The sequence below is a fragment of the Hyaena hyaena genome, unplaced genomic scaffold (genome assembly GCF_003009895.1).
Source record: "Hyaena hyaena isolate Hyena2069 unplaced genomic scaffold, ASM300989v1 scaffold_110, whole genome shotgun sequence".
In the NCBI taxonomy this organism is placed as follows: domain Eukaryota; kingdom Metazoa; phylum Chordata; class Mammalia; order Carnivora; family Hyaenidae; genus Hyaena; species Hyaena hyaena.
The window spans coordinates 1,776,328-1,791,754 of NW_024080742.1; the positions used below are offsets into that span (position 1 = coordinate 1,776,328).

The 15,427-nt window shown below is 47.1% G+C and overlaps 1 protein-coding gene and 1 long non-coding RNA gene across 2 annotated transcripts in view; one reads left to right on the top strand and one right to left on the bottom strand.

Moving 5' to 3' along the window:
- The window catches only part of ZNF407 (zinc finger protein 407), a 441,625-nt gene that overhangs the window by 25,382 nt on the left and 400,816 nt on the right, over window positions 1-15,427 (bottom strand). The gene's annotated exons all lie outside the window — the stretch shown is intronic.
- LOC120234516 lies at window positions 13,723-15,155 on the top strand. The gene is made up of 2 exons (XR_005529117.1): window positions 13,723-14,340; window positions 14,907-15,155. It is a non-coding gene; the product is annotated as an uncharacterized LOC120234516 (long non-coding RNA).

Genomic DNA, 15,427 nt, shown 5'->3' on the forward strand with positions numbered 1-15,427 from the left:
GTGCTGTCCAGTCGCAAATACTATAAGACATATTCCTACATTCAAGGGCCAACTGGATCAACTTCTATTGGAGGATTCTTAAGATTCTATAGTTACGTAACTCTAGGACTTCCTTTTCTTCATTTCTTTAACTCTAGTTACTTGGAGTCATTCAAGGACTTCTTTTTAACACCTGGAAACAAGTCTGCTCCATCTAGCATCGTATTTCTTTTATTAATTTTTTAAAAAATGTTTATCATTGAGAGACAGAGAGAGACAGAGCATGATCATGGGAAGGGCAGAGAGAGGGGGAAACACAGAATCAGAAGCAGCTCCAGGCTCTGAGCTGTCAGCACAGAGCCTGATGCGGAGCTTGAACTTACAAACCATGAGATCATGATCTGAGCCTCAGTCGGACGCTCAACTGACTGAGCCACCCAGGTGCTCCACATTGTATTTATTTTCTAGAGGCAACGTAAATCCTATGCTTCATATAAGCTTCTAGAGTCTGTTCAGCACAAAAATCATTAGGCTGAATTATCATCTATTTCCATGTTTTATCTTATCCATGATACAGAAACGAGCAAGGCTAACTCAAAGGGCAACTATTCAGAGAAGACAAATATGTACACATTAGAGACCTATAAAAAGGAGATGCACATTATCCAACACTGAGGACAGACTTGCTTCAGGCCAAGTTTGGTGCTGTTTGTGGGAGACCCTGGGAGGTTTCCCCTGCTGTTTGTATTGACACTTGTGAATGAATGCATGCTACACTCTATTTAATTAAGGAAACGCCATCTCTTAAATGAATGTGGCTTTATATAAAAATAAGGATGTGATTGTCCACCAGATGGCTATAATTGTGGTCAAAAACATTGCTTTTTATTTTCTATTTATCCTTCAGTTATCTAGAGCTGAATACTGGCTTTCTGCTTATGATATAAGCAGAAATAGAATATATATTATATATAATAATTATAAATATATATTATTTATTATAAATATATTATAACATATTATAATAATAATATAACTACTATTGTTATTATTATTTTTGGTGTGATCCAATATAAGCCAAATGTGGGAGACCTGGAGTGGTCCCTTACTAGGCTAGAATGATGTGAGAATAATGTCAAGCCATTGCTGACCTCAAGCCACAGATTCTGTGTGTGTAGAGAACCAGAGAGAGTGCGCGCTTCTCCCGCTCAGGAAAGGGGGCCCTACAGCTATGGTCACTGGTGTCTTTGCTTTTAGAGTCAGGGTTCTGGCCATCCCCTATGCACACGGTACGGCTTTTACCTGCCAACAGTGACATCTTTTCCTTAATAATGGTGCTTGCAGTAGACTTCCAGACTTGGGTCGAGCCAGACTGAAAGGAAAGCTTGCCCACAGCAGGTGGTAAGCACCCAGACACCGCCCTGAACTGCTTTCCTTGCCTTTAGAACCCGGCCACGGTACCTGGCAGGGTATTTCAAGTATCGGGAACAGCGTGAGAAGCCAGCAGTAAACATGCTTGGTCTGCAGTAGTGCTTAATGCACCGTGACCAGCCCTGATTCCTGATTCCCTCCAGAACCACTGACTTCTGAAGTAATTATTGCTTCTCAAAGAAAGAACTCCTACACCTTGAGCAGGACCCTGCATTAGTAACACTGAGCGGTGGCATCACAAAGAGCTGTGCTTTCCCTGTGTGCTATGTCATGGCAGTTTTCAAAGCTGCTTTTACAAATAAGAATGGTGTTTAAAGTCTGTGTATCAGCAAGTGTAAAAAGTTTGCTGACTTTACAGTAATTAATGGAAGTAGTATCGATACGGGTTAATTTATACAGTGTGTGCTTAGCTGCCGAGGTGTGCTGCGGGCAGTTTTGTGTTCCGATCGGCAAAGGGGCTCTCTCTGCAGACTGTTAAACACATGTCCTCAGCTACAAGGTAGTGATGCATTTATAATACTTAATAGTTTGATTATTTCGTGGTTGATGCCAAGTCGAGTCCACTCGTGACCCCCTGTAACTAAGATGGGTACAGATGTGCCAGGCACTCAGGGCAGATGAGACATGGATGGTGTCAAGGTACAACAGAAGTGCAGCTGATGAGAGAGACAGGAAGAGGTCTTTTCATCCCGTTTTGGATGAAGGTCAATATCCATAATCTTTCTTCCTTAACATATGAAACATGGCGGATCAATCCACAGCCATTCAGTATAAATGAGGGGTTTTTCTTTTAAATATTTAGTTTTGAGAGAGAGAGAGAGAGAGAGAGAGAGAGCGCACACACATAAGCAGGGGAGGGGCAGAGAGAGAGAATCTCAAGCAGGCTCTATGCTTCCCGCATGGAGCCCGATGTGAGGTTCAGAACTCATGAACCGGGATATCATGACCTGAGTCAAAAAAGAGAGTCGGATGCTTACCCAGCTGAGCCACCCAGGTGCCCCAAGGTGTTTTTTTAAATGTGACTGTGCCCTCCCTACCAGTATCCGGTACCCAGTATACAACAGCCCACACCCACGGACTCTGCAGGGGGCAGAACGCGAAGGGCCCTCAAGCTTTGTCAAGGCCCCTTGTGGGCATGAAGGGCAGGCCCAGTGCTACAGGGCCGCTCAAGCCAGCCACCTGAGGGGTAAGCCACCGTGCGGGACTGTGAGCGACAACATGAAAAAAAGGGCCACCATTTATAGGAAGCTACAGGCCAAGTGTCCCAGCTGCCAGGGCCAGAGCCAGGAGGCCCGGCGGACGGCGGAGCGCACGGCAGAACCGCCCCTCGAGCTCCCGCGCCCCCGAGCCGGGCCGGCGGACCGAGCTGTAGACAGCTCCCTCACCGCGGCTGGAGAACAGCAGGTCAGGCTTATGAGAAAACAGAGATTTCACCAAAAAATTTCCCTGGGGAAATGTCTGAAATTGAGCCTTTTCCTTACAACTATGATTTTGAAGCTGTAACCTGCATCAGCTCAAATTACCATCAAATGCCTGAAATCAGTTTGTCGAGAAAGACTCTCTCTCCATAACGGATTACAACAAAACCTTAAAACACAACAAAACAGAACCGAACCGGAGAGCAGGCAGGGCGGGCGGGCGGGCGGGCAGGCCTCTCTGTTTGGAAGCTGGTTAAGAGCTGATGTGCAAAACTCAAAACTTTCCAGTATTCATAAGGTAGGGGGAAAAAAAAACAACATTTAGAACAAATGATTTGGCAGCTGCGAATGCAGGATAACACCTAGGTGAATTATAGAAACAGTGTGGATAATTACTTTTTTCTAACGTTGGGGCTCTGTGGGCCAAGGTCCTGCCTGAACCTCCCTGCAGCAGTTAACGTGCAACACAAATCTGCTGTCACACTGCCCTTAGTCTCTTCATCGTGCGCACATCAGTGAGGACGATGAGAGGCGTCCTGTGATTCCGGCAGTCTTCTTTGAAGGATCCACACGTTAATTACCGCACTAATTATGGTTTTTGAATAACTAACTGAAGTAAGCAGCCTATGGGAGGTACAGGCATAAACCTAAGACTGAGAAAATACTAGTTACTGAATCATCAGTGTAAACTGACACATGGAACAGGTCTAAAAGAAGTGGAAGCGGTGGATTTTTAAAAGACAAGCATCTTCAATAATTAGGGCTCCGTAAAGCAAAAAGAAATGTTATTTCTTAATGGCAAGTGCATTTAAACTGTTATCTACAGATCTGAAGGTAAGCCTGCTTAATTCACGGCTTCTTCTTTTGTTATTAGGAAAACATAATTGTTCCAAATAATTAGCACTAGAGTACATCACAAGCTGACAACAAAATTATAGAAATCTTCATATTCGGATCCCTCTAGCTGGCTATTAGGAACAGTTTCTGATCATAACCCATTAGTCGAAGTGCTGTGAGTTCTTGATTGCCACCAAATAACCTCAGATATCTGCCTAAGTTAACAGCCCCTATTTATTCAGACTTTTCTTGACAGTAGAAATTGCTGTGGACTTTTACAGCTGCCACACAAAAGAATGGTATTCGATGTGTGCGCTTGGAAGATCAAGTGATACAATAATTGAAACATGGATTTTAGATACACTTTTAACTCCCAAGTTCCTACATAAAAACCTGAAAAGACACTTTTCAATTTGTAAACAGTGGTGCCACCCCGTTTCTCAGAAACTGGGACGGTCCCATTTCATATCCCGTGATGTGCACATTCGTGCTTCTGCCTTGCACAGCACTCCTACCTTTCACACAACATCCCTTTAATTTTTCAGTTTTCTTAAACACTTAATAATTGGTGGATGTACCAAATTTTTTATTCTTGAACACAAATTCCCGGCTCGTGAACAATGTCAGGTGTACACTCTAGCTTGTCACTGCTGATGTAAAACTAGCTAAGTGGCATTCTGTGAGGCAGAGGAAAAGAAACAAAGGAGCACAACGGAGCTTTCAAGACACTGAACCAAATTACCTGCTTGCCAGAAATCGCTGGATTAGCCTCCTGTGGAAAAAAAAAAAACAAAACCCCACAAAGAAAAACAACAGACCCGGACACTACAGAGAGGCTCCCGCCCTTCTGGGTCCAAGCCGGCTGCTGGGAGCAGCTTACTGACCATGTACAACATGCGGCCAGTGAAGACGTGTGGGAACAACCCAGCGGTTGTGTAATCGGTAACGCCATTTAAAGTTACTTTGGAAATTCTTCTGTGCCAACAGCTTAGCTGATAAACCCACAAAGCTTTATGTTTTATCCCATGAGGGAGAACTTTGATTATTCTGGTAATTAATGATGTTGGAGAGTAATACGGATTTTCTGTTAAGATTTGAGTTTGAAGTTAATTAGTCTTCACGTTATGATTTGCTGATTAATTATGGATATTTAGTTATAAAGAGAGATGTTAATTATTAATCTCAAAAAAATCATCTAGTGTAATTAACTAAAACTTTGACATCAGTTAAAATTCCCATTGAGTGTAACTTCTGGGATCATCAATTGCTGGGGAAGCGCAGTGAGCATGCGCCCCGCCAAGGGGCATTGCCTCTGTGCCCAGGGAACGGGTGAGCGGCACGCCACTCAGGGCGCTTGCCCGTCTCAGCACAGAGATCGCACTGTGGGCGCCAAGGTCCAGACCTGAGTCCTTTGTGGCAAAGTGTCACCTGATTTCAGAAGAACGTGCTCCAAAAGAAATCCCAGCCTGAGCGCTACCTCGGGGTAATGACAAGTAACGCCTTGGCCTCTGACTGCCCTTGAGACTGACGGGCTTCACTAGCTCTGTTAAACTCTGACATGAACTTCGCTGTTGCTACAGATATCTTTATTTTCGGCAGCAGCTTTTGCAACTATCGAGACAATACTGCAGCAGGAGCACTAATTAGTGTTCCAGTCACATAACTTGAAATCACCTTTGTGGTTAAAAAGATTTTCTCCTTCATCTCTTCCCCTAATCTGTCAGCAACACCATCTCTGTTACCAAAAAGAGGAGGGGGGAAGTGATTAAGAAAAAGGGTTAAACCAAAAAGCATCATCGGCACATCACTGTCCTGGAATTTCCCCCGTAACACAGAGTCTGAACAGGGATCTGTTTACATTATCTCTAGATCATCTTGACAATATTTATTCTCTATTTACCTAAATGAGGCAATATGATGATATTTATTGCTCAGAATGGCTAAATATAGACTTTTCTTGAGCACTCAGTACCATAGTGGGAGGTTTTGCTCTAATCTACATCTTTAAACTGACAAGCTGGAGAATTCCTAATGAATGCCTCCTTTCATCTGGATGTCTGTGTGTATTTGACAGTATAAATATTTAGCAATATCGGAGTCAGCTTGTGATTTTACCCAGATGGACTGATTGATGCCTTGGCTCGATGTTGCCAAAGAGAACCCGTGTAGTTATCTAAGCAATTTCCCTCTTACTTCCTAAGAAGCAATTAGGTGGCCAAAGGCAGCAACCCCAAAATAGTAGACATGCTTCTGGTATCAGCTGGCAAGTCTGAGGGATAAATAAAATATGGTACTTAAATTATTACCACTTTACTTCCATGAATCACGGGATTAAAGCTTTCACTTCTAAAGTACATATAAATTGTAGGGTTTCTTATGTCTGTAATTTGCAAGAATCTAAGTTAAAATACCAGCTAATCAGTCAGCTCACATTCACCTTGGGAAAAGGACCACCCTTTCTTGTCATTTTTGTAAATTGCATGCCTAAGCACCAATGTTATTTGGAGAAGAAAAGTCGCTCGTTGTCAATAACATATATTGCAGTCTAGTTAAAACAACATTTGTTAGGATTTAATCGCAAATGTAATCCTCTTTTAAAGTTTAGACAGAACGCTCAGAGAAATTCAAGGGACGGATAATAAATCATTTTCCTCATCCTGGGCGTGCACAAGGTAGACCTGATGCATTCAGGTATGTCGTTGTAACAACAAATGGGATGAATCCTCTCCTGTGAAATAAGGGGTCCGCACTCAGAGAGGAGCCGCTAAGTGACACCACCTCCTTCCCCCACCACAGATTTTTTTTCTATATATTGACACTGTTTCCTGCTCCGTAAATCACAAGGAGAATGAAATCAGAGAGTGACGGGCTTTTTCTCGTCATCATGGTAATCGGGCTGCAGAGGTTGATAAGCTCTCGCTACAACTTAGAAGCCGGGTTTGGAACTGTGGGCATCACGTCTGTATCAGGTCTCCCGTGCTTAGCCTGGGCGTCACAGGGACTGAGATGCCGACCACGATTATGTCCGGGACCCTCGTGCATGCTCCCGCTTTGGGGGACAAGAAGCTCCACGCTGTTTGTGGCACCGGCAGGGGTCCTGTGCTTCTGCAATGCCACTGCTCCCCCCACCTCTCTCCACTCCTGCCTCTTCCCGTTTCTTTGTTTTCTATTAACTCATCCCAACCGTTGTGTAACCCATGCAATAACCCAGGGGAAAGGGCAGACGAGACATTCTTCTTCTTGACACTAATACCTATAGATCCTATTCCGGTGTGATACCTCTCCCTATCACGAGATATCTCAGCTAACAGAATCCTCAGAAGTCAGGAACTGGCATTTATAATGTATTCCAGAGGCAAGCAGGATGCGATGCCCACTGGTAATCAGATACACATAAGATTTCCTCGGACGAGCTGTTGAGCTACAACGTACAGCAGCCTCAGGTGCAGGACATATCAGTCATGTAGCTTCTTCTGCATGGCAGTGTCTTATTCCTAAAAAAAAAAATTACTCCACGCCTGCTGGCTGCTAGATGAAAATAAACATCTACAGGATTCTACTTATTGGCTGTGATCAGTAATAAAGTGGTTACTGACCAGACATAGTGGGCAGGGGGGCTGAGGTGCCATCTATCGGTATCTATCTGTTCCATCGGCCATACTGCTCTTCAGTCGATATGGCCAAACCCTTACTTGCTTTGTTTCCCTGTTTGAGGTCTGGAGGTATGGTAATAAAATAATGAGAGAACACAAGATGCCGCTTGCTTCATAGGACCCAGACATTCCCCTCGTGCGTAACCGCTGAAAGAACCTCTGTGTTCAAAGATGAATCTGGCACTTGGGTGAACCAGGCAACAACAACAGAAACAAAGTTTTTAATGAATGGCACTTTTGTTTTTTTAACCCAAGTTTCCCAGGGATGGGGAGGCAGAAACCCACTAACACTAGGCGACGGAACTGGTGTGACACGCTGTCTCATTCCACGGCCTACTCTACAAGGTGCGGGAGGCTGTGCAGTGGGTGCCTGCGGAGCGTCCGAGCGGCTGCACGTGAGGAGTTCCCATCTCTCTTCCATGGCTGAACAGGACTTACTTTAATGATGTATAATAGCCCGCAACTACACTTAACCTGTGCATTCAATGGCGGCACAGACTGTTTACCCAGAGTTATGAAGAAGAAAACAGCAACTCAAGCAAAGAATCTCAAGTGTGTACATTAACCTCCCACATGTCAACATAATTTCCCCCTAGAGATGATACGTATCGGAGTCTCTAAATTGTTTTCCCTTCTACACAATAGCATTATGCTCCAAGTATCTGGGTGCCAAAGTCCATGTGAGGAAGTGATGACAAATGTACCTAATTAATACATCAGAAAGTATTTAGGACTAAATGAATTTTGGTGTTGTTGTTAATGAAATTGTATCCATAAAAAATAACAAATATATTCTACTGGTAAGGCTGATTTTTAAGAAATTTATAAAAATCTAACACAGGGCAAAGACAAGTAAAATTATTTCACTAGCTTCTAACCTATGTTAAAGATTAAGGAAGACAGGAAGCGCCCTCTTTGAGTAGATAGTCACCAAACGTATTTAGAATACGCTTTACGCAGTCAGCTCCTGAACAGACCTCTCTATGCTTTTGCACAGAATCACAGAATACAGACGTGTGTGTGTGTGTGTGTGTGTGTGTGAGAGAGAGAGAGAGACTGAGACTGCTTGGTTTCATGATGCACCAGGCCATTTAAAATCATTTCCAAGTGAGTAAAGCTAAACTCTGATTATCAGGATTATGGAAAATACGACTTGACTAGTCATTACAGCTCTTGCCACCTTATCGCATTAGATAAATATGAAGAAGATATAAAAATAATACAGTTTCACTATAAATATTAATCATCGAGTTTAATGTGATTATCTCTAAGGGGGTCAGGGAAAGGAGAAAGGAAGAGGGCACAATTTCTTATCACTGTTTCTTTTAAAGATGATATATCCCGTGGGATGCCATCGACAGAGAAACTAGACAGAAAATTCTCTCCTTCTGAAGAAGTTTTGGAGAATCTGATTAGGTCTCCTGCTGCAATGCTAGGCATTCCATTTTTGCCAAAGGGCCAGCGATTATGATTAACGTCATTTGTCTGAATCATTACTCTCCACCTTGGTTCAGCAAACACTATGAAGATGGCGTGGTAATAAATGACCGCCGGATTCTTCCCTGCTTTGGCCTCTTTTTATCTGCCACCTCTCCACCGTCAGCTCCATCTTTCTGAACCTCTCTGAATCCCCAAAAGGGACGGGGTGTCTATTTGTTTTCCACTAGGTTACCACTCTGTCTATTGTTGTTTGCACTAAAGGGTACAAATTCAATTCATTCTTGTGACATAAAAGCACTGATACAGTAAATTTTTTGCCCAAGAGAAAACAAAAACAAAGTTGCTGAATATCAAATAAGATCTGAAGCACTAGCATATATGTGAAGATGCTCTCTGGGCAGCCTTAGTTATAGAATACCATTTTTTTCCCGTTTGTGTTCTCAGCGAGGACAGCCAGCATGTGAATGTGTATGAAGCTTTCCAGTCAGCATCTGGGGTAAAGTGTGACTGCGTAAACCTCAGGCTGGGGCGGCCAAGCCCATCTTAACGCCACGACGACAGAAGGTTGGAAAGCTAGTTACCACGTGGTAAGACTTCGACTTTTTGTGCAGAACAAAGGCTTGGTAACATCACGTGGATCTGTGGAGAATCAGACTGGGAGGGTTGATCGCAGGATATAGTTAATAAGGGAAGACCAGTACAAACAGAATAAAGGAGTTGAGCGTGGCCACCAGATGCAATTCTCTACGCAGTAAATTCCATACTCTTGGGTCCTAATTGCCAATTCTGGGAAATAAGTGTGTTATTTACAGAAGGCAATCAATCTCAACAGAACCCCCAACCACAGTTTGCACCCGAAGTGACAGGTATCACGTGATACAGCCCTTGGGTGACACGACAGCCTTCTGTAGCACAGAAAGTGGCCCGAGAACTGAAGAGGCGCTGTCCACGTGCCACGCCCTTGTGAGCCCAGCATCGGAGCACGACTCTGCTGCTGTCTGCTTCTGGGCCGCCTTCCATTTTATAATTGAAACTTTCCTGTCACAAATATGTAAACACTCCATGTTTTGGGGAATTTCAATTATGTAAATAGCATTACAGAGTTTGCTCACTAGTAACTTTTCTTTGCCAAGGGGAACATGCTTCCTGGGTAGGCTGCAGAAAGGTGCCAAATGCTGCAAAGCCTAAAGAGGATTGCCGGCGCCTTCTCATTCTGGGCCCGAGTCTTAGCAAACACTTAATATGAAATGAATCTGAAATCCTGTAATTGCTCACAATTCCTGGAACGTTACCTTGTGTACCACTCTGGTTATTACGAAAACGTTCTATATTCCTGCCAGAAGTTGAGAAGTTATCATTGAAAATCACTGGCTAATCTAGCCTGTGCTAAGATGGATTTTTAATGAAAGTTTAATGAATGATAAATACTCGTTTCTTGATAAATGTTTAATTATGCCAATAATTACCAACTGCTGAAAACTACTGTTGTGTTAATAATGGCATTTTAGTACACACGCGGCTTTGTGAGTCATGATGCTGTTAGAGAGCAGAGCTCCATCTGTCTGAGGCAAACTAGCAAAACAAAAGTCTAGTTAATATTTTGATCAATTTTCTCTACACTCTAGACTGTCAATGTCCTTTTCTTTAAAAAATTTTGATTTATTTGAAAAATAGCAAATAGAAAAATCTGAAAGAGGGAAGGAAAGAGAAAATGTGCAGAACCACTGTCAGATTAATTTATGCAAAAATTAAAGAATACAAAATAAATATTATTGAAATCATTGATTTTACTGCCTCACTGCATTATCAACTATAAAAATTGTTTTCCGAGTACTTAAAGCTATTTTTTAAAATGATGACCGGTACCCTATTTAATAGCACAGAAAGTCTGAACTTCCTTTATTAGTCGCTTCAATTTGGCCCTTAACAGGTGATAGATGAGACCTGCGATCTGTGTTGTCGTAACATGTGCACGGGGCCTTGCAGGTGCGTGAACTGCCATTTGTAAGAGGGAATGACAGCTTTCAGGTCAGCAAACCCTGGTTCTAGAAGGTTAAACTGACCTTGACTTAATGAGTGCTTATTAATGATGGCAAACTGCTAAAGAGAAGGCAAGTCACTGTGGCGGAGTGGGAGGGTGCGCCCTGCCCCTCTTGCAGTCCTGCGGGGGTCTGCGGGGTTGCTGAGCTCTCCTGCCCGGGGAGGGGGGTGGGGGTGATGCACAGGGGCAGCAGAGCAGGGCTGGGGCCAAGCAGGCAGCCCCCACTCTCCCTCCCCAACTCCTATACAAGGAAGCTTCTGAAAGTCACGCCGCCTCCAGAGCGGAGGCCACGCGCAGGTGAGCTTTGGGCTGAGCAGGCTCTGGCCCCCTCCGCTGTATGTACAGGCCACGGAGCCCTCCCCGGCCGCGAGAATACCTAAACAGCGTGCTGGCTGAGTCAAATACATTTCTAAAGCGTTTCCTTCCACTTTCTCATCAGGCTACAGAATTAGAGAAATCTGCCACATATTCTAAATGCCAGGCTAACAATTCATATTTCCAGTAGCTCACATTTTGAAAGCAATCCAAATTATGCAGATAATTCCCAATTATATTTTAGACAGGGTCTGTGAAAGCCTTAATTTAATCCACGACGTGCTGTGTGGAGATGTAGTCTCAATCCTTTAGATGATCATATATAATGCTAACGGATAGTACCTTCCCACGTGCGGAAGTGAAATCTAACCTACAGACCTGATTGTAGCTATTACATCCAACCAAGTTCATGAGTAAGTTTTCAATCTCCAACCTGAAAAGTCACAGTTCAGGTTTACTAATGAACTTGGCATAATCATGTTCAGACCACTTTCCCTCCAAGTCTACGACCAAGCCCCAAAAGATCACGTGATTTTCAGAATTAACTTTTCTCCCAGAACTACTTGGGTTTTTTTTAATAACCCTTAATCTGAAGTGTCCATTTTTAGGGATGTTGTCAATATTTTATTGTTGCCATTTATTTACACTTAACACTATGGTTCTTACGTCTACTTTTTATTTGTTCTTTATTCACTCATTTCTCTCACATGTACCGTCTTTTTAAATCTTACCCTCATGACGGACATCACACATGTGACCTGTTTCTTGAACAGCCTTTTCGGTAAGAGTTCATCTGTAGTTTTTGTCCTTTGTTACGTCCTCTGAGTTCGAGGCTGGATGTCACCACCGCACCGCAGCTCCCCGGCCGCGGGGTGCGGTCCCCCCACGCGGACCCCGCGGGCTGTGGGGCGGAAGGCCGCCGGCAGTGCGAAGGGCCGGGCGCTCCGCCGGGCACGCGCTCCCGGGCTCCGGCAGCCCCTCGGAGGGCGGGACCGGGGACGGCGGCCCGTGCGACGCTCGGACGGCACGCGGTGCTGGAGACGGAAGGCGGACCCGGAACCGTCGTCTCTGCCAGGCAGCCTCGGGGCGGAAGGACCTCAGCGCGCACGCGGGCACGCGGGGCCAGGCGGGCGCCACTGCTGCTACGGCGGCCCGCGCACGCGCGCCTCCACCGGGTCGGAGCCCCCGCCGTGCGGCTGCGCCGGGGGCGGGCTGGGGGCGGCGCTGGCGGGGTGCTGTGGGGGGCGCTGGGGGGCCGCGCTGGGGGCGGCGCTGTGGGGGGCGCTGGGGGGCCGCGCTGGGGTCCGGGCTGGGGGCGGCGCTGGCGGGGCGCTGTTGGGGGCGCTGGGGGGCCGCGCTGGGGGCGGCGGGGAAGGGCAGCGCGCGGGCGGCCGCGGCGCCGGTCTGGGCGCGCCTCTCCGGCTACTCCGGCGGAACCAGCGGCCGGCTCGGCGAGGACGGCGAGGCCAGGGCGGCCGCGGCGCACACCCGACCCCGACCCTGACCCCCGAGTGCAGGTTCTCCGAGGTACCTTCTGAGTCTCCATCGGCTCCTGGATGAATCTCGGCCCCTTGGGGCAGGGACAGCTCGGCCTCTGGTCTCCGTCTCTGCAGAGTCATGGATCCTGTGCAGCTTATACTTCAGAGTTTCTGAAAGTGGGCTTTCCAGGCCCAATGGGGTCAGTCATTTAGGGGCACTTGTTAAAGATGCGTATCTGGGGCCTGTTTTGGCCGAAATCCTAGTCCCCAGTACCTCCGAACATGACTGCCTTTGGAGCCAGGGCCTGCGAAGAGGTTATTAAGGTAAAATGAGGTTGTCGGGAAGGCGGGCCAACCCACGGTGCCTCCTGCCGTTATGAGAAGGGGTGGTGAGGACACCGACCCCCCCCAGGGAAGGCCACGTGAGGACACAGATCTGCGTGCCACGGAGAGGAGCCTCCAGATGGGTGCAGGTTTCCGGTTAAGGTTCCACGGGGCAGGGGTGTGAACGGCGCTCCGAGGCGAGCCACACAGTGGCCACTCTTCCTCCGACCCCTCAGCAGGGGACACAGCTACTCGTCTCCTCCACGGGGTTCCTGACTGCTTTCCTCCCGACCACGGGTCGCCCCGTGACCTCCAGGGCTGTCTCCCTGGCCGCGCCGGCCTCCAACCTCACGGCCCCCGAGTTCCACCCGGGGCCGCGTCTTGTCCCTCACACCCCGCCCCGAGGTGACCGCTCCTGCAGCTGATGTCCGCTGCAAACCAGGGAAGTCCACTGGGGTCGCCCCAGCTGGTCACCCTTAACCCACGGTGCGCGTCCGCGGCCAGCGCCGCCGAGCCGTCTCCACGATCACCGCCTCTGTGCAGGTCCCCACTTCCGGTCCCGGTCCCTCCGTCCTCCCTCCGCAAGGGAAAAAGGATGACTCCTTAAACTGGAGCTGGATGGGGTTCCCCTGATAAAAGTCCTCAGCTCTTCCGCGGCAGAGCTGGGCTCCTCGCCGGCCACGCGCCTTGCCCCGTGTCACACGTGGCCACGGCCGCCGCCCTCGGAAGGCCTGGGAGGTGTTCAGGCTCTTGCCTCCTCGAACAGCTCACTGTTTCTCCCCTGAGAGACGTCTTCCCCGAGGAAGGTCCACGCAGCCCCCATTCCCGGCCAAGTGTCTGCTACGCTCCACCATGGGCCCCCGCTTGCTTCTCCCACTCAGGGCGCCCGTCACACCTCCAGTCATTTTCCGCTTCTTCAGATCTGGAACTCGTGCTCCGGGAGGGCGGGGGCGGCACTGTCGGCTGACGGGGCCGCGCACACAGCACGGTGCCTGTGCCCGGGAGATGCTCGACAGACATCTGTGACTAATGACTGAAGCGACGGGAGCACTGGACGCAGTCACCCACTGAGGCAGAGAACTCTGCTACCGCTGAACACGACCCGCATTCAGCATCCCTGCCGGAGGCGTACGTGTGGCCACGCACGGGAGCTCAGCAGACGCTGCGGTTTCGTGGAAGGCACAGCGGCTGGATCACCACCACCACCTCTTGAACTATGTTCTGAATCAGTCTGCCAGAGCTGCTTATCTCGGAAATCTCTTACATCGATGAGTTATTGAATCAAGCCAGGCCAGTCTAGGAGAGCTGCAAATCCGCTCAGGTGATGCCTTTGTTTCAGGCAGCAAATTTCACTGGAATTATGATCACAATTAATAACCGTCTCTCCTGAGAGGGCACGAGGAATGGAATCTGCCTTCACCAATGTAAGACTTCCATTGGTTCTTCATCAGAGGGGTGGGCTACGTGTAGATAATCAGAAATACAAAAACTTGGACTACCAGCGGTGACTTGGGAGATTTAGTTATAAAGCGGGAATTCTGTGGGATTATGGCCCTTGACACGGACTTTCATATTCTTATAAAATTTTTTTTAATGTTTATTAATTTTTGAGAGAGAGAGAGAGACAGAGACAGAGTATGAGTGAGCAAGGGGCAGAGAGAGAGGGAGACACAGAATCTGAAGCAGGCTCCAGGCTCTGAGCTGTCAGCACAGAGCCCGAAGTGGGGCTCAAACTCACAGACGGTGAGATCATGACCTGAGTCGAAGTCGGACGCTTAAATGACTGAGCCACCCAGGCACCCCCCAACTTCCATATTCTAACCTCCTTTGTGTGAGAGCACTAACAACGCTTTTCATCCAATATTAAGGGATATGCTGAATGTGAAGATTTAGCAAGATTAAAGGGACTTCGGCAAAAAAAAAAAAATTAGACATCTGTCATGTAATACAACATATGAAAATGTGCCTTCCTTGTCTCTTTCCTTAACAGAATGTTGTCGCCTCTCCGGTTTGGGCAAGACAGAGCTTCTCATCTTCCCCTCACGGCTCATCTGGTTTTGCCCGAGCTGCTTGCGCGACCACGCTCTGAAGAGAGAGACATGTTATCCATGGTGGATGTTAATGCACTTAACACTAGGTTATTTACAACAAGCTGGAAACCTTACACACCCTACCCGCCATACAGGATAATCACTCTGCACTGAACAACACAATTAAAACAGGAAGTATTTGAAGAACATCCAATTTTCGTGAAGACCTCATTTAGGAGGCCAAAGGGGAACAGGTAGACTTGGCAGCATAATGACTAATTATTTTGTTCAAAAGCTGGAAAAGTTGCTGAAGGAATATTGGGGCCTCTGACCGCTGCTGGGCTTCGAGGGCCACAAGCAGTATTCGATGTTAGGAGAAGCCAGTTTTAAAAGCTCCGTGCCCCTCTCTGCCCCACACACACCCCAGAGAAAATCTTCAAGGAACTGTTTTACAAAACCGGAACAAAAACCCTTTCCCCCA